General features: G+C 44.6%; 1 protein-coding gene and 1 long non-coding RNA gene across 7 annotated transcripts in view; one reads left to right on the top strand and one right to left on the bottom strand.

The window, feature by feature from the left end:
• MAP3K8 (mitogen-activated protein kinase kinase kinase 8) overlaps positions 1-3387 on the bottom strand; it is a 22808-nt gene extending 19421 nt beyond the window's left edge. The window contains exons 1-2 of one of the 5 annotated variants that reach the window (XM_077896964.1): positions 3255-3387; positions 433-658 (exon numbers count right to left, since the gene is read on the bottom strand). The gene's annotated coding sequence lies outside the window, so the exon portion shown is untranslated. Of the gene's footprint in view, positions 1-432; positions 2630-2662; positions 2962-3022; positions 3123-3254 lie in introns of those variants that run through there. The other 4 variants (XM_077896965.1, XM_077896961.1, XM_077896966.1 and 1 more) reach the window with 4 other exon arrangements.
• On the top strand, positions 3169-19648 carry LOC144313733 (uncharacterized). 2 transcript variants are annotated; one of them, XR_013379365.1, is made up of 4 exons: positions 3169-4983; positions 7103-7317; positions 10137-10242; positions 18165-19648. It is a non-coding gene; the product is annotated as an uncharacterized LOC144313733 (long non-coding RNA). The 2 variants fall into 2 exon arrangements; XR_013379364.1 differs by lacking the exon at positions 18165-19648 and having other exon boundaries at positions 3176-4983; positions 10137-17363.

Genomic DNA, 19648 nt, shown 5'->3' with positions numbered 1-19648 from the left:
GAAAATTCAAAGACATGAATGTCTGCTTAAACTATTGTGCTCCCAAAAGCCTCTCTGGAAGATGTTTCTGATTCCTGAAAGCACAAACCTTTAACACATTCAATATTCAATGCTCAGTGCTAAAAGCCACAGGCCTCCCTCGAACTGGAGCTCAGGAACAAAGCTCCAGGAAATGTTCCACCTGCAACTCAGGACTCCACCACCCTACCTTGGGCCTTGAGTGAATTTCATTTGAGAAAAGACCCAGGCAATCTAATGACACTATTCACTTACTTGATGGCCATTTTCTGATGTCCAAGTTGTATCTGCAGAAAGCACACTATCTTGCATCCCAGGCCCTCCTTCACTGCCTACATGATCCTGGGTAGGCACCTTACCCACTCTGCACCTCTGCTTCCCCTAGATGTGAAATGGAAGTACAAGAGCACCTACCGCATAGGGGGGTTGTGAGGTTTAAAGAATTTCAGGTACGTAAGGTGTCTGGTGCATAGTCAAAAGGCTCTGCCACATGCAGTTGATGGTATGTGCACAAAAGAGAGCAGTACTGAGTCACACTCCTGGCTCTGCAGATACTGCTTAGGCCTCTTCTCTTATCTGCAAATGGGCTGTGGCTACTTGTTCCCTGGGCTTCTTCACAGTAAAGCTTTAAAGGCTGTATCTAGAATAAAAGACAAAGAAAATAAAGGCCAAAATCTCTGAGATGTTCTGAAAGCTGCTAATCACAGTTACATCTAGAGAGCACAGGAAGCTCCCCTCAGAGATCTCCTGCATCTTTGAGGGAACCTACAATTCAGGCTCCTGGAGTCTTGAGTTAGGAAAGGAATTTCTTAGGTTAACAGAGGAGCATTCACCTCTGATTTCGTTGGCCCATTCAGTTGCAGTTTCTGCTTATAGAATTTACTGAGAAAGGGAAGTTAAAACCAAAAACACCAGCCTCGGAGGACCCCACTGGCTGAAAAGTTCCAAGGCTCCTGGACTTAGCTAATGGCTGACTGGAGAGAAAATAAAGTTCTCAGTAGTAACATGACTCAAGAAAGAAAGAAAGAAAGAAAGAAAAAAAAGTCCACACAGTTTACAAGTCGGTCAACTGAATCCAGAGAGGAAAGATATGCCTTGATTTTAAAATTCTGCAGAAAGTCTGGAGCATTTATATGGGAAGCCTAAGAGGTCTGAACACATACACCCCTAAGTTGTGTGTTGAGGGAGAGAGGAAGGAAGAGAGGAGGGGGAGGAGGGGAGGAGGGGAGGGGCAAAGAAGGAAAGGGAGGGAAAAAGAGGGAAAGGGAGGAGAAAAGAGGGGAGTGGAGAGGAGGGTGCCAGGGGAGGTGGAGGAGTATATGACAGGATGCCAGGGATAATTCCTTAGCAACAGCAGGGCTCCTGTCACACAAATCAGTGCACCCCAGCAACCCAGATGACCAGGCAGCCTGCTAAATGTCCCTGCAGAAAGCCTCAGCACTTCCAGCCTTAACTGAGTAGACAATATGCTAGTGATTTCTGATTTATACCGATCAGTACCCATCTAGAAAAACTGGGGACCGTGAAGGTATTCTACTTTACCAACAGACTCTTCCCTCCTAGTTTACAATGAAAATCCTCATCAAATCCCCACCTGTCAATGGAGTCAGACAACTACAACCATCTTAGAAATGGGCAGAGATTGTTAAAATTATTTGCTTCGAATTATTTCAGAAATCAACAATAAGACCAAGAGGCAACCCTATTCCTAAGGATTAATGTTACACTCTTGGCTACTTCCATTTACATAAACAAAAGTGGAGAAATTCCTAGCAAGCGTGAACAAAAAAAAGGCCAAGATTATAGATATAAACCTCTGCCTAACAAAGGATAATTATACCTCCTGTTGCTTCTCACTTAAAAGATTTTTCTGCCAAAACAGTACATTGTCCGCTCGGGGCATATCTCTTATTACATTTTTTTTCTCCAAAAGCCCCAGAATTACACATTCTAGCTGTATAGGAACACAGTCACTCTGCTTCAAAACTTCTAGACACCTCAACCATCCAATTTTCCTTATAAGAAAAAGTCCCCAGGGGCCAGCTAGCTGCCAGAAGTCCTGCATACAAACCTCGACCCCTCAGAGAGCTGGGGGCGTCTGCTGGATTCAGATTACAGTCCACTCGGCAAATACAGGAGACACAGGCCACAGATACCTAATGCAACTACAATGGGGTTTCTTTCCCTGTTTTCATTAGGAACAGTTCTTTATTCCGTGCCAAAACGTCTTTCCACAAGTGAAATAGCCATTTCTCAAAGACAGCTCCTGCCTTCCCGGCTAACTTTTGGGGCAATCCCTGTGCACGCCGTTCTTTCTAAGCGTCGTCCCCCGCCCGGATCTAGAATTTCAGAGTCCCGATATCGTATTACCACCGAGAAACATCCGTGAAATAACCTTTTCCCCCTGACATTCTTTCCTAGGCTGAAAGCCCAGCCCTCGCGTTCTGCTATAACGACCCCTTGGCGGCAGAATAGCGCCCGGGTTACACAAGCACGAAATTAAGTTTCATCTCTTCGAAAGGTTCTCGGCTCCGCCAGCCGCCACCCTCACTCCCCTCCTACTAATCTTTAAAGCAAAGACGCCGACCAGGGCTTGTGAGCCGGCAAAGCCCCCACGATTTGGGTGGGCGGCGGCGGGACTCACCGGCGTCCGCGGAGACAGTGCCACGGCCCGGGCGGTGTGCGCGGCGGGTGGCGGTCACGGCGGGTCTCCGGGTGCCCGCGCACTGCCCGGCCCGGCACTGCTCGCGCGCTAGGGATCCGGGAAGGAGGAGGAAGGGGGAGGAGCCGGAGCCTGCACCCCGTGAGACCCTTGCGCAAGGTGCTTTCCAGCTGTGCCGGCTGCGCCCGCGACGCGCGCCAGGCGCCAAAGCTCAGCAGCGCGGGCGGCGGGCGCGCCCCCACCTCCCAGGGCCTGGGGGTTCGCCCCCCGGCCGGGGACCGCCGGGCACCCCGGAGGGCTGCGACCACAAAGACGCCCCGAAGCCGGGGAACGGAGGGTTACCTGGCGGGCGGAGCGCTGCAGCCGCGGCCCCCCGACGGCCGGACGCGCCGCTGGGGGCCGGCCCCCCGGAGCCTGGCGCGCGGGGACGGCGAGGTCCGGCGGCTGCAGAGGCTGCAGCCGGGGCCACCGATCCCGGAGCGTGGCGCGTCGTCGCGACCCGAGCGCCCCAGTGAGCACCCGGCCTGCAGCCCGGACCTTCCGCCCAGGCCGCCCTCGTCCGCCCCTGACTCACGGCGTCTGAGCCGCTCGAGGGGCGGCGCAGCGGACGCCAGCCGCCGCCTCCCCGCCTTTTCCATTTCCCCTTTCACTCCGTAAACAGAAAGAGACTGCCGCGTTGCGGGGAAGCAGGAGCCCCCGCTCTGGGAAATTCCGTCCCCCCCGCCCCCCTCCCCCCCGTTTGTCCTCGGGGCGCCGGGGCGGAGCGGAAGGCGGGACCCCGGCGGAGCCGAGCGCGGCGCGGGGAGGGGCGCGGGCCGAGCGCGGGAGCCGGGAGCTGGGGCCCCGGGGACCGCGGCCGTGGCTCGGGTCCCGGGCCTCGGACACCTAGGACCTGCGGCCCCGACGCCCTGGCGGTGTCAGGCGCCCGCACCCCTTCCGAGTCCCGGGAAGAGGAGGTGTTTCCCAAGGAGCGAGCGCCCGCGCGTACTCGGGGGCCCCGGGACGGGGGGGGGGGGGACGAGCGGCCCTGGCCCTGTCCTGCGCCCACCCCCACGCCCCGGGGCTCCGGGCCTTGCCTCAGAACCGCGTCCAAGCACCCGACGGCGGGTGGCTAGCGCGGGGGGTGCCTCGATCTGCGGCCCGCACGCGGGCGGCCTCCCAGGTACGGGCTGGCGAGAGGATGCCGCAAGGCGATGAGCACCTGGAGACCGGCCAGCGTCCTCCGCCGGCCAAACCTGGTTTTGTTCCCCGCGGCCTTTCTTGGAACGCGTTATTTGGTGGCACTGTCCCATTACGGAATATACCTGCATGGACCTCCCCTCCCTAACCCCGGCTGCGAGTCTGGGGTTTTCTGCACCGCTTGGGAAGATCAAAGTTTTGTTTATAGTATTCTTCCTTCTTGAGTGGAAATTGTTTCCTCCAGGCGAAACAGGAAGCGAGGTGTAGGGGGGAAAGCGCCTCCGTTCACGAAATCCACTCTGCTGGGCAGTGCCAAGAGCCGACTGGCACCTCCCCACCCCCTCGCCCCTCAATACTCCCCTCGTATCCAGCACCTACTGCAAGCCTGACATTTTGCAGGGCAGCCCGGAGAGCCCGGCAGTCTGTGGGTCTCGCCGACCGGACGGCTGGGCGTCCCAGGCTGCGCCCAGGTCCGCAAGCCCCACAACTCCGAGTCCACGCCCAGTCCTTTCCAGTACCCACTCTCATTCCGCCCCCGCGCTTTCGAAACGGCGTCGGACCCGCTCGAGAGCTTTCCATGTCTCTTGTGTGGAAAGTGAGTTGCTGTTCCGAGCCAAAGGAGGCCTATGAACAGTGCGGACAGGCCTCGGCTAGCTCAGGTGAAGCGCAGGGCCCTCCGCGTGGGGCCCTAACTCGGTCTGGGATTTCTCGGTGCTTCCGGCCAGGCAGGGACGGGGCTGATAAAGTGACTGACAAGTGGCTGAGCCCATCAGCAAGAGTGAGCCCAAACCAGCAAATAAAACGGCCAGCACGGGCTGAGTCGGCACTAAATTGCCACCCCCGAATGACTTTAGCTGCTGGAGTGCCGCGACGTGAATGACGCGGGATGCAGGCCGAGCCCTGGAGCCGTCCCGGAGGCCCCGGAGGTGGCGGGCGGTGAGGGCGTCCCCAGCAGCCGGAGGAGAGGAACCTTTCCGAGCGCCGGGGCTTTTCTGGCCTGGGAGGGAGGGACTAACTCTGCAGCTCCGACCGGGGAGAGGCAACGTGCGCAGAAAACTGAAGTCTAAAGGGCTCTAGCTAGCTTCTTCTCTGGAAGCCGGCTTGTCGCCTTGTTGTCTCTAATGGTAACGTGAGAGACGTCTCTCCCTCATCTGTTGTCTTTGAGCAACAAGGGATGATCTTTATAAACATTTTAAAAATAGAAACATGGAACCAGTCCCGCCTCCACCCAGTAGAATGAGCTCATTACAACCACACCTCATCTTCTGGGAACTAAGTGTTAGCCTTATTTCCTACAAAGAGGTCTCCGGAATACAGCTGCAGTTTAGGGAGCTGGTGCGATGCCCGCCTCAGCAGGGTTCTCGGGCTGTTCATGACCGTACTCCATAGCAGATTTCATATGGGGTGGGAGGGAATTAAGAGGAAGTTTAATGTAAAAAATACTTTTTTTGTAAGTCCAACAAAAATTGGATCTGGTGTCCTGGAAGAGACAAGATGAACAACGGAGCAGAAAGAAAAAAGGTTGCAGGCTAACGTTTTACTTGGTCCGGACTTTGTGTTGCAACAGACTTGCAAAAGCAATCCTGCTTTTTTAGGAGCTTGCTAGGAAAGTGAGGTTTCACCTTGCCAAGCAGAAACCACCTGAGCCGGTGTGGGCACAACCACAGGAGAGTTACTCAAGGAGCCATTATGAAGTGCATTACAAAACAGCTCCTTTGAAGCTGTTCTGCAGCCAACAAAATGCACTTTAAAACTGAGTTGCAACCAGTTGCAGTTTACTTGAGGTTTTCTCCACCTACAGGTTGGCATGATAATGGGTTCGTAAACTGTAGTTTGCAGATCAGATCTCATTTACTCATGGAAACGAAATGATTAACAGTGGGTAGGTCAGGGGGCAGAACACTGATCTTATGTAACCCCACATGGGGCTCTATACTAATGAACAGAATATGAGACACTGCTTTCCAGTGTTTTTTTGTAGTCATATAATGCTTAGAAAATACTGGAATAAGTTAAGGGACACCTATATGTAGCTTGGTGAAAAAATTTGTTTCCTTTTCTTAAATTATAACCGTAAAATATGAAGCTTTTGAGGGCAATAGTTAAATACTGAATTCGAATACAGCTTTAAATAAGTTCTCTTTTGTTTTTTAGAGGGAGAAAGCATGCATGATGCGGGGGGTGGGGCCCAGCATGTAGCCCCCACACGGGGCTCCAATTCACAACCCTGAGATCATGACCTGGGCCAAAATCAGGAGTTGGACACCTATCTGACTGGGCCACCCATGTGCCCCTAAATAAGATACTTTTAAAGTTAAGAGGAACTTGAGGGTGACTTCATGAGCATAACTTTTTTCTGTAGGTGTTTGTTGTAACAACTATACATATTTACCAATTAAGTTGTTTGAATAATGATTTGTACAAATTTCTGAGAAAAACCTTCAGATGAGACACTGTACAGGCAGACATGTGGGTAATAAATTTATTTTTTTTAACTTTTTTCTTCTTTTTTTAGATTTTATTTATTCATGAGAGACACACACAGAGAGGCAGAGATATAGGCAGAGAGAGAAGCAGGCTTCATGCAGGGAGCCTGATGTGGGACTCGATCCTGGGACTCCAGGATTATGCCCTGGGCCAAAGGCAGACGCTCAACCCCTGAGCCACCCAGGAGTCCCGGGTAATAAATTTAGAATCATTATTATAAGGCGCCTGGGTGGCTCAGTTGGTTAAGCATCTGCCTTTGGCTCAAGTCTCCATCCCAGGGTCCTGGATCCAGTTCCTCATCAGGCTCCCTGCTCAGTGGGGAGTCTGCTTCTCCCACTGCCCCTCCCTGCCCTTGTGCTCATTCTGTCTCATAAATGAATATAATCTTTAAAAATAAAAGAATGATTATAATCTTCAAAAATTTTAAAAGTTGAAATGCTGTTTAAAAAATCTAGTAGCTCATTTTCTTTCTTGGGCATATGTAAGTTTCTTATGCTAATGTGTGTGGATTTCGATTATAATCGGACCTTTACATAGTAAGGCTTTCAAAATGACAAAGCTTCTGTTAACAGCAGTTAGCTTGGACAGCACTAAAAGGACACATCAACACAAAGGATGAAGTAGCCAGTGGAGGAGGAGACTCAGGGCTGACTCCCTCTGCTCAGGGACCACAAGGCCTACCTCTTGCCCTACCCCTAGCTGTCAGTGGCCTTTGGCCGTGCTCCTCTGGTACCTGAAACAAACCCTTTCCTGCAGTAGGGCCTGAGTCACGGCAGCTGCTGATTGACAGACCTGCTTGGCCGCACTCACCATCTGGAGGTGGATTAGGGATGTCCCTTCGACCTATAGAGAACACATGGCACAGCATTAAATTCTGCTCTGCCCCAGCAGCACCCATCCCAGATGAAATTGCAGAGGCAACAGGCCCTGGAGCCCCGGGGCCCACATCTGACTGCCTGAAGGAATAAGGGGTAAGTATCTATGATGCCCTCATGGCACATCTGTGTGCCAGGCCATGCCCTCCACTCTGGCAGCCTTCTCCCCTAAAGATTCTCCCCCGGACTCTTGGCTGAGAAGTGCAGCCAAGGATGAAAGGGACAATTTCTCTGTCCTCCTCATTCCTTTCGCCTTTGCCTCACCTTTTGGGCCCCTGCGCTCATTGACTTTTGTCAGCACTATGCAAAGTGGGAACAGCAACTGAACAGGGGAAATGGGGCCTGAGGCTGAGATGGAGACCTCACGTGGGGGGAAGGGGAGAAAAATCCCCCAGCTGCCCTGGGAAGGGAGGGAAGTTCCGGAACACTCTCCGCTGTGGCCACTGTCTATGAGGGCTGTGTATCAATTGGACCTGTGTGTCAATCAGCTCTCCTCTGTGCAGAAAGCTAAAATTGAGGTCTTTCAAATGCTTAAATTGCATTGCTCTGTGTGATCTCTATGATGTTCTTATTAATTGCTTTGTGCTACGACTTCCTCAATTTTGAGGTCCTTGAACCACACTGAAAACAAAAACCACTCTATGCTTCTCTCTTCCACCTCCTGGATAGAAAGTCCTGGTACAGCATTTCTTAATCCTGGGCTTCCGAGATTGCCACATGGCTCAGGATGCCCCCCAGGAACTGTGCAGGCCTCTGGCTTTCATTTTTCACATTTTTAGAAGAGGAGAGAGGCTCATTAGGGCTGCTCCCCCAGACTGCCTGGAGCAGTCCCACGTGGATTTGTGGGGCTTATCCACTAGCAACCTCAGGTACCTCCTGTCACTCCTGGTAAACCTCAAGCCCCCACCTAGTACTCAATCACCTGCAAATGGTGCATGGAAAAGCTACTGCCCACCATCAGAGGGAGGGAAGTGCTGGCAACGTACTGTTTGCTTAAGGGAGGCATTGCTGCAAAAAGTTAAGTTCAATGATGGGCACTGAGTAATGTATAGAATTGCTGAGTCACTGTCATGTACACCTGACGCTAATGTAACACTATATTAATTATACTGGAATGAAAAATTTTAAAACTAAAATTAAAAAATAAAAAACGGGCAGTTAGGCAGCTACCTTTGGCTTAGGTCATGATCCCAGGGTCCTAGGATAGAGCCCCGCATTGGGCTCCCTGCTCTGCTCTGCTCTCCCTCTCTTTTCCATCTCCCTCTGCCTACCAATCCCCCTACTTGTGTTCTCTCTCTCTCAAATAAATAAATAAAATCATAAAATTTATATAAATGAAATTTAAAAATGTATAAATGCAAATGTAAATGCATAGTAGGGAAAAACACATGCTAGAGTAGCACACCCTCCCCAATGAACTTAAATAACTCTCCTCCTCTAAGGTGGTATTCACCCAACATGTGAGGAAACAGGTCACATTATTTTAGCAGCCTATAAAAGTTGTGGCATGCTTATCTTCATGTGATTTGCTTTAAATCAAGTGAGTTAAACACATTTTGTGGTTTGCCTTTGTGGTTGTGTTAGAGCACTAGAAATAATTGCCAACAGTTTCCATCTTTTTATTATTTTTTTAAAGGTTGTATTTATTCATTTGAGAGAGAGAGAGCAGAGAGACAGACAGAGAGAAAGAACATGCATGAGTGGAGAGGGGGGGAGTAGCAGGAGAGGGAACCTAACCCAGACACTTAACCGACTGAGTCACCCAGGCACCCACAGATTCCATATTTTTAGTATGTGTATGTTGGGGCAGGCGATAGCCTCTTTCCTTTATTAATTAAAGCCATGGATTACTGTTCATCACAACTTTTGTTTTTAGTATCAAGATGCTCTGATGGGTGGATTTCATAATAGGCATCACTGTACACCTGACCATATTAAAATAACAACAATAGCTACGTGTTTCAAAAATTTATGGTAACCCAGGTACTCCCCTTTGCTAGATTTCTTCACATCAGTCCTGAAGTGGGTGCTAGTGTCTCCTTTTGCATAGGAGGATTTGTATGTGTTTAAAGAGGTTAAGTATTGTGTCTAAGAAAACGAGATTCTAATCTATGCCTGTCTGACCCCAACCCCAGATAATAACTTCTTGCATCAAGCAGCACATGGGTGCCTCCATGGCAAAAGCGCCTCAGTGCACAGCTGGCGCTTGTTTGTGCCAGCTGAAGGAAAACAAGACTGACCATAGGCCAGTCGTGAAATGCCCCAATTACTTTCCCATCCCAGCCTTTCCTCTCTCCTTTGGTCCCCTTTCTCTAGACATGAATGGATTTCAGGCAGACCTCAACCAGGTGTTTATATTTTTAATCTTTTATCTCTAATTGTGAGGGGAGAGAGTCAAAGGAGTTTAAACTATAGTCCAGAGATGTGGCAGAGAGCTGAGCCCTAGGAAGCCTCAAGAGTAGGACATTAATTTTGCTTATCCTTAAGGCAAACCAGCTTTAATTCCTCTTGGGGTCTGCAGGAACCCAGAGGGTCTCACACCATGGTGGGTGGGATGATAGGCTTGTGTAGATGCTGCTGGAGTCTAAGATGTTAAGGTGTGTGTGCAGCTGTTCTTACTTGCCCACCCAACTCTGGCACAGATACACAGTCCCCAGGCCAACACTGTCCCCCAAAATAAGAGTCCTTTGCCAGGACCCCTACAGGCAGTGGCATGTTTGGAGCCCGTTTTCACCGACTCACAGAGCCAGTGTTAACCTCTGTAGGATCTGTGAGAGCTGGTTGTTAACAGTCATTATTAAAAATGAAATGATATGAAATCACAAATAAAATAGATATTAAAGATGAAAGTAATGAATACTAAATACTGAAAAACTTATCTCTGACTATTTTGTTTGCATTCTATTGTTTCCCAGGCTCCTGAGGTTACTCGCATCCATTATATGTGTGTGGTGGAAATACAACACCATGACGTGCTCCAGTGCCTGTCTTTGCAACTCTGCAGTCGGTGGCCTCACCTTGGTAACTTAAAATAGGCCATGGTGTGAGTGTTCACACCACGGAAACCAGCAGATGCTACAAACCAGGGCTGGGTTTTGAGAAGGCTGGTTGTTAAATAGTTAGCAGCAGCACACCATTGCCTATTGATACATTTTATGTTTTTAGGCACTTTGACACTTTTAAGGTTATTAACTTTGTTTTTGCACCCTACTCTCACATTTCTAATATTCCGTAGTACATCTGAATATCTCATTTCAATCCAAGTAGCAAACTCTCCAACAGTGTAGGCTGACGGTGGGCTCCACCTTCTGTTATTTGAAGCTTTCCTATATACTCAGCTCAGCTCCATCCCTATGCTAACAGCAGAGCCAGGCAGGGGAGAAGACCATGGAATATTGCTCTATATAGTTCCCATAAATACACTGTAATCAAATACAATCATCTGCATCATCTTTTTCTTCCTGATGCAAGTCTGGGGTGAAAGAAAGAACATGTTTTAGTATTATGTGATGTCCAGATTCCTTTTTTTCCTCCTTTCACTTGCTGTGTGATTTGGAAAAGCTACTTAATCCTTATGAGTTGTAGTTGCCTTATTAGGAAACCAAGACGCTTAATAAATATGGTTATTATTCCAATGTTTGAATGGAAAAAGTACTAAGAGAGTACAGGGGGAAAACGACACACAGAGTGATAAAATTTAACCTCTTCCATCAGGGAGAATAAAGTAGAACTTGGTGGTGGTTGGGTTTTTCTTTCACCTGAATAGGGCTCTGTTTAGGAACATAAACCCCGAGTCAGTGCGTGGAGATGGTCAAAGCCATCTTGCTGTGGTTTTTCTTTTTAACATGCTAAATCTTCCTGTTTTCTTTAGAGCTTCTTGTATTATACTTGATTTGTCCCTTCATAAGCCTTGTGATAGTGGTTTCATTTTTACCATGTACACTGGATTATCCCACTGCAAATCTCCCTGGGGTTCTTGGAAAAATATCTAAAACTGATAAGAAACAGGACATTTTTAAGGAAAAACCCAACTAAGAAATCATTGAATGCTTACACAGTTTGTAGAGGTTTTCAGAAGGTCTTAACTGCCTCTTTGGAAAGGTCAATCAAAAGGCCTATTTTATGTCTCAGGGAACTGCATGGAGTATTTATCTTTTTAGAACACTGAGACAGACTGGCATAAGCCTAATTTTTGATGTCTTGGAGGCCTGAGCTATGAGACTTATCAGGCAGGTTTCTCTTTTTCTAACTCAGCTGGGTTGCCAGGGACCAAACAGAAGTGGCTTGGTCCAGGAAGAAAATGTGCTCCATCCAGAAGGGTGAGATCACACTGTTCCCAGATATGGGTCTTCAACTAGAGGCTAGTTTCCTTTGCCTTGCAGCCCCAGGGGAAGCATTTCTGCCCATAAGAAGGCAGCCTTCCTGTGGCTTGGTGGCAGCAGCATTTCCAGAGGGGTGAGCAAAAGCCAGTGGCAGATGTCTCCGAGAGGGAGTAACACACAGGAAAGAAACATGGCACAGCAATCTCCCTTCCCTCTTGCCTTTTCAAAGGATCTTTTCTTTCTTCTTTCTTCCTTTCCTTTTCTAAATAAAAGAAGATATTAGTTAATATTAAGTGTGGCAAGAAGGGAAACAAGTATGTCTGCAGCCGTGACTATGTGTCTGAATGTGTAGGCTTGTTAGGATCTAAGTTCATAGAATGAAATATTAAAGTTGGCTTCACAGGACACCTGGGTGGCTCAGTGGCTGAGCATATGCCTTTGGCTCAGGGCGTGATCCCAGGGTCCTGGGTCCTGGGATTGAGTCGTGCATCAGGCTCCCAATGAATAGCCTGCTTCTCCCTCGGCCTATGTCTCTGCCAGTCTCTCTGCAGCTCTCATGCATAAATTAATAAAATCTTTAAAAAAATAAAATTGGCTTCACAATCAAAATTCACATGCATGTGAATCCGTACAAATCATATCCATACAAATCCATCTTTATAATCCAAGTAAAAAATTAGTATAAGCAAATATAGCTATTATTATTATTATTATTATTACTTTATTCTGAATATGGCAAAAAAGGACTAACCCATTCTCCAGGGAGAAAAGTACCTCCAGGAATAACTAGATCAACGCAGTGTTTTTCATGTGGTATAACAACCTCTTCAGAAGAGTGTAGACTCTCTCTCTTTCTCTCTCTCTCTCTCTCTCTCTCTCTCACACACACACACACACACACACACACACACACACAGTGATGGTCCTCAGTGGCAGTTCTCAAGTTTTAGCACACCTAACAACTTGTAAAAAATGCAGGTTCCTGAATCCTACCCCTAGAGAATCTGATTAAATAAATCTTCAGGTAAAGTCTGGAACTCTTATATTTTAATAAGCTTGCCAAATGCTTTTGAGGCAAGAATTGGGTCCCTGGACCAACTTTAGAAAGCCTAGCCTCCCAAAAAGGGAAAAAACACTTAGGCTGGAATATACAAAGTCAAACTGCAACCACACTGGTGTCACATTCCAAAAGCTGACGTTCACGTTTTCAAAACACTTGTTTACAAGCACTTGTACATGAGGTTAAACCTAATTGACCGTTCATGTTCCCAAAACGGCAGTAATTGCTTAGGAAAAAAAATCTCAAATTTTACGGGAAAGAGAAAAGTTGTCAATACTACTCATTTACATACAGCATTTCCAAGGATGGTGAAGATACAGAGCTCTTTCAATTAAGGCAAACTTGTAGCTCAGAGCACTAGGTAATTCACTGAATAGAAGACATTCTGGTAATCCCAAATATTTCCTATGATTTCAGGCTTTTTCAAAAGTCCTCTGTGAATTTTGAGGTGCCTGAATTACTCTCTTTGAGGATCTTTGATAATTTTTTTTTGGTTTTCTAAAAAATATTGTTAAAATACTACACATTTTACCTTCAGAAAAAGGAAGAGAGAGGCACATAGAGATGGACCAAGCTGGGACTGTTGGTCACTCTGATCACCATTCTACCTTTGCTCTCAGCCTTTTTTTGATTAACCTTGGGCAAATTATTTAATTTTGCTGTGCCTCAATTTCCTCACCCAAAAATGAAACATGATGATAGCTTATTCCAAGATAATTCTAAGATAAACATTTTAGATAAATGTCTAAGATAAACATTTTCCCCCAATTTTAAAATCTCTGACGTCAAAGTGTATTTCACTATGATGATGAGAAAACATTGTATCTTAGATTAGTAACATTTTTCTTAGTGGTACATAAATAATGGGTTGTTTAATAATGATGGTAGCTTAAACTAGATGAAATATAATAATAGCTCTATCTTAGGATTTTTTTGGGGGGTAACTGAGCCAAGAAACAAAATGCTTAGAAACTATGACTAACTGATATTATTTACTTAATAAATTAATCTATTAGTATTCTAATCTGTGAATGGATTATAAATTAACTAGTGTCTCCTTGTTGAAACTTTAAATTGTCTCCAATATCCCTACATCATGTACTGCATTGAATGTAAACCCTTACATGTATCTCTAATCATAGAAGTGGAATTACTAGGTTAACAAGCATGAATATATTGAAGGGATGAACTTATAATCATGGTGGAAGTCAGTCAAACCTGGGTTAGAGTTACTACTTTGTGACCTTGGTCATTTTACTTCATCTTTTCACATCTGTTTTAGCATCCATAAAACAAGGATAATAATAACATTCAGAGGCATATTATAAGGTTTAAATAAGATGATGCAATTAGACACAATACAGCACAGGCTCATAGAGAATTCCAAATCAGCATAAACTATTTTCATTAGGACCTTGGGCCACCAGTAGCACTGTATGGCCTCATGCTGGCTTTGGAGGAGCACTACTACGAGTTTTCAACAGTGTCCCCGTGTGGCTGTAATTGAAACAGCAGCAGCAGAAAATAGTGTGGAGTCAGAAATGATCAGTTTCATCAGGACTTCTGGAGGTGGTGACAGGACTATTTGGAAGGCAGAAGACTGAGCCTAGGATTCATGTGTGATCTGAGACAGACAGACTCAGGAAATAATAAATGTTGCCAATCTGGGTATGAGGGTCTAAAGCGATTGCTTTAAAATACTGAAAGATGATCTCATTTAGATCTCATAGATTATATGAACTGGTGAAGAGTTCAACATCATTTCTATGGATACGCATGGGAACAGCTTATCTCTCTGCATAATATAACCATGAAAAATCACTTTGGCAACTTTATTTGGGCTATATAAATCCTGGCAAACTCTAAGACTGAATTTTAGTGAATGGTTGGGATTGGCATGCTGATGCCCAACCTATTATTCATGAAAGACCTCTTAGCTTGAACTTCTGGAAAAATGGGATGCTTAGAGATTAGAAAGACAACCAGAATTGATAATATAATGAGCATATTGAATATGTTCAATAGCTAGCTCATCAGGTAATGAAATTACATACTTCATTAATTTTATTTCAGAGAATATCATGTCAATCCCAACCATTAACTTAATAGAATTAAGTTTCAGTTAATTAAGTTTCTATAATTTACTCCGAAGGATCAAGCAAAAGAAACATGATTTTAAAATACACTTCTACTATCTTAAGTATATGAATGTCTGGAGTATAGAGCTATATCTAACAGTTTTGAAAAATTACTATCAGCAGCAAGTCCACAAAACCTGTAAGATATGGATGTGGATGGTCAGTTTGAATTATAATAAAATTAGAAAATATAATTATAAAGGTTTATATGATTTTTAAGTTTAGTTTGTATTTAGGAATTTATATAATCACTCAATTAATAAAGTTAGATTGAGGACCTAATGTGTTTAAGGGTACTTCTTTTTCCCCCCCCCTAAATATGCATGGTACAAAATTTAAAAGGGGCAAAAATGTAGATGATGAAAAGTAAGTCTCCCTGGCTCTCCTGATAATTAGATATTCAATTTCTCTCCTTAGAAGCAAATGGAAGATCTGAAGGCACTTTTAATTAAGAAGTTTTTTTAAATCTTTAAAATAAAATTCAGAATTACAACATTTTAAATTTTTAAAAATTTAAAGGAACAAAAGGTATAAATAATCCCCTTTTCACACTCGATTCCATCTGCAAAGTCAATCAAAACGACTAGCTTTTTGTGTATCCTTCCAGAAATAGTTTGTACACATACAAGCCAAGTGTGTGTGTGTGTGTGTGTGTGTGTGTGTAGTGTCCTACCCTTTGCTTTACTTAGCAATTTTCACAATGTATCTTGAAGATAATTTTAGATCAGTAAATAAAGTTTCTCTTCATTCATTTAGGGTTGTATATTAGGGTTGTTATCTCTCAATATAAAGCAGCTGCAATATCAAGCAAGTATATACATTTATTTATAAAAGTAGAATTGTTAGATCAAAGGTTTCATGCATTTGCAATTTTTTTGTTTTAAGATTTTATTTATGTATTTGACAGAGAGAGAGAGAGAGAGAGCGCACAAGCAGGGGGAGCAGAAGGCAGAGGGAGAGGGAGAAGCAGATTCCCTGCTGAGCAAGGAGCCAGACATGGGGCTCAACCCCAGGGCCCTGGTATCATGACCTTAGCCAAAGGCAGATGCTTCATGGACTGAGCCACCCAGGTGCCCCTACATTTGCAATTCTAATAAATATTGCCAAACAATCTGAAGGACACTTTTAAAAAGTTGTTCTTTAAGTAGCCCAAAGGAACTCAGATATAGTTACATTTAAGTTTTCATTGCAAATCCTGGTTTCATATAACAGAAGGGTAACTGTAATCTCTGTCCAGACTACCTTATTTCCAAATTGGTAGAATATAAATAAATTCTTTGTTTTATTTTTTATTTTTTTTAATTCTTTGTTTTAAAACATATGAAATTATTTTAAAATCTTTTTTCTTTAAGGGAGCAAATTGAAGAAAAGGATAATCAGATTGATTGAAAGGGAAAGCGACAGGCAATCTTATGAATATATGTCCTATGCTAGCACAAGTATGCTTCAAATTTTTTTGTTCATAATTCAATGAATTGTGAACCTACTCTCTTCTTACTGCTGGAGAAACAGGATGAATAAGTCACACTCCCTAATATCAAATTGCTCACAATCTTGAGTGTGCGTGTGTGTGAGGGGGTGTGTTTACCAGTATCATCAGTTATAGTGGCTCCCTCTTTCCCTCTTTGCTGCACTCTACCTTTGGGGGAATATCTACATTAATCTTTCCCCCTCTTAGCATTTATCACTAGACCTAAGTAGTCTCCTGGTTAGTCTATTTTCCTCAGCAGAGAATGGAATCTATGAGGGCAGAATCACTTGCTGTGAGTTTGGTTTTTTATTTTATTTTTATTTATTTATTGTATTATTTATTTTCTTTTTGACAGCCAGAAAGTATGAGAGCTCATGAGCAGGAGGAGGAGGCAGAGGGAGAGGAAGAGAGAATCTCAAGCAGGCTCCATGCCCAACACAGAGCTGGATGTGAGGCTCCATCTCAGGACCCTGCGATCATGACCTGAGTTGAAATCTAGAGTTGGATGCTTAACCAGCTGGGCCACCCAGGTGCCCCAAGAAACTCTTGATATAAGTCTTTTATAACCTTATAGTACTGGCACATAATTTTAAGAGAATAGGTCTTAACTGAATTCTAAGTCTTTATGTTATGATGAAACAGAAGATCTGGGGCAGGGCACCTGGGTGGCTGAGTCAATTAAGCGTCTGCCTTCCACTCAGGTCATGATCCCAGGGGCCTGGGATCGAGCCCCATATCAGGCTCCCCGCTCAGCAGGGAATCTGCTTCTCCCTCTCCCTCTGCTTGCCGCTCCCACTGTTTATGCTCTCTCTCTGTCAAATGAATAAATAAAATCTTTTAAAAAAGAAACAGAAGATCCTGTGTTCCTCTTTCTGCAGTTTAGCAGACACTAAGGACAAAAAGCTAGATGTTGAATTCCTTTCCTTAAGGACACCCAGAGCAGGTTCCTGGCAAGGGTGGGAAGAATCCAGCCTCCTGGCTCCCTAATAAGGGCCATTTACTCACAGGAGTCTCCCCTTAATAGATGATGTGATTGCACTAGAAAGCAGTGAAAATGTTCAGTTAGGCCTTCTGAACACCCAGGCATTTAATAAAGGAGCTCAAGAAGTCTGCAGCATTAGAGCTGTACCTCTCAGATGGAAGGGCAGCAATCTCAGGTTTTGGGGGCGGGGGTGGGGTGGGGACAGAGCACAAGAACCATAGACTGCCAATCCAATTTTACTCAGAGATGATTTGAAAGGAAAAGTAAAGTAATTCAACTCTATAGTGAGAAAAGCATTATTTTTCTACTGCTCCAAACATATAAATACTCTAGTAAAGAATGCAAAATTTCCACGATCTTAAAGATAAAAGACACAATTTCACAGAAATTGAAAAAAAAATTGCCATTAGCTCATGCGTTTTAGAAGTCCCAGTGCTTCTCGGTTTCCTTTTTTCTGCTAGAAAATTTTTCCCTGGCACCTCTGTTTGCTGAGCTTTTCTTAGCTGATATATTTGTCTTTGAACAAGAAAGTCCTTCTTAGTGACTCTGAAAGGACATTAGTGAGGTAATCACATAATTTGTTATAAAACCTGGATCACTTTTGAGACTGAAAGAGAGTGTTTCAGTAATTACATGGTATCAAACAATATATATGGTCTCTGAGCCCTAAATCACATACATTCACTTTTTAAAAAAAAAATTATTTTTTTCAGAGGCTTACCTGACTGAGCCATATAGGCAACCACATATTCACTTTTTATCAAAGATTAGCTTAATTTACAATAAGTATTTTCATAACACGTGAAATGTACACACAATTTTTGCTTTTTTCCTACTATTGGCTTTCCAATCTGCCTAGGATTCTTTTTTTTCTTTTTAATGATGCAACAAATATGTTTGTTTTTTAAGATGGCAATGTTAAAAGTCCTTCATTTCTATGTTCCTGAGCCTCTGTTTTCCCTCCTCACAGGGAACTGTCGCTGCTGACAGTTTGGAGAGTGTCCTTCCAGACATTTCCAACGCTGTATTTCACAGGATCTCTCAAATGAGAGAAGGATCCCTTGGCTTCGTGGTGTGAAACACACTGAATCTTATTGATGACTATGATCTGATGTCACAATATTATTGGTAATAATTATAAGTATAAGGCAGGCTTATTAGTTTCCTAGTCATGCTCTTATCAAAATACCACTATCTAGGTGGCTGGAATGACAGAAATGTATTATCTCACATCTGAAGGCTAGAAATCCAAAATCAAGTGTTCCCTCTGAACCTGTAGGGGAATCCTTCCTTGTCTCTCCCTAGCATCTGTGGTTTGCCGGAGATCCTTGGCATTCTTTGGTTTGCAGTCACACAACTACAGTCTCTGCCTTGTCAACATATGGCATTCTTTTTCTATGTCTCTATCTTCACATGGCTGTCTTCTTATAAGGACACCAGTTGCATTGGATGAGGGGTCCACGCTACTCCATTATGATGTCATCTTAACTAATTACATCTACAACAACCCTATTTTCAGATAAGGTCATATTCTGAGGTGCAGAGGTCTAGGACTTCAACACATTTTTTTTTTTTTTTGGAGGACATAATTCTGTCTTTAACAGTAGATAAACTTAAAAAAAACAGTAGATAAACTTTGTAAATAAAAAATTTAAGGCTACTGTCTGTAACAGATATTCAGTAACACCTGGAAGTTTGGTTGTTTCTTCCCATGTTCCAAAGAATCTAGGGGGGCAATTCTTGATAGACATAGAGAAACCTGAATGAACCGACCTCAGCTAACTAGAATCCTCAACTGTTTGACAAAGATGTATTTGCACTTGCCTTTTCAAAAGAGAAGTCATTAACAAGAAAATAATCAGATATCATGAGTATAACTTTTTAAAAATATTTTATTTATTTGAGAGAAAGCAGAGCACGAGAGAGACCATAAGTGGGGGGAGAGACAGAGGGAAAAGAAGACTCCCCGCCAAGCAGACAGCCCAATGTGGGGATCAATCTCAGAACCCCAGGATCATGACCTGAGCAGATGCTTAACTGACTGGGCCACTCTGGCGCCCCTCAGGGGTATAATCTTTTTTTTTGTTTTGTTTTTTTAAGATTTTATTTATTTATCCACAGAGACAGAGAGAGACACACGCGCGCGCACACACACACACACACACACACACACACACACACACACACACAGAGGCAGAGGGAGAAGCAGGCCCAATGCAGGGAGCCCGACATGGGACTCGATCCCGGGTCTCCGGGATCGCGCCCTGGGCTGAAGGCGGCGCTAAACCGCTGAGCCACCCGGGCTGCCCAGGGGTATAATCTTTTTATTAAATGTTAAGCAGGTACAAAATGGTATTTACAAATTATGTGTGTGGTTAGAAAATTCTAATACAATGAGCACCCGTGGCCCTACCGCACCGGTTTAAAAAAATAAAACATTACCATATCTTTGAA

Source organism: Canis aureus, chromosome 5 (assembly GCF_053574225.1).
Source record: "Canis aureus isolate CA01 chromosome 5, VMU_Caureus_v.1.0, whole genome shotgun sequence".
Lineage (NCBI taxonomy): Eukaryota > Metazoa > Chordata > Mammalia > Carnivora > Canidae > Canis > Canis aureus.
Note: the sequence above shows the minus strand (reverse complement) of the source record. Positions and strands in the feature narration are given on the sequence as shown.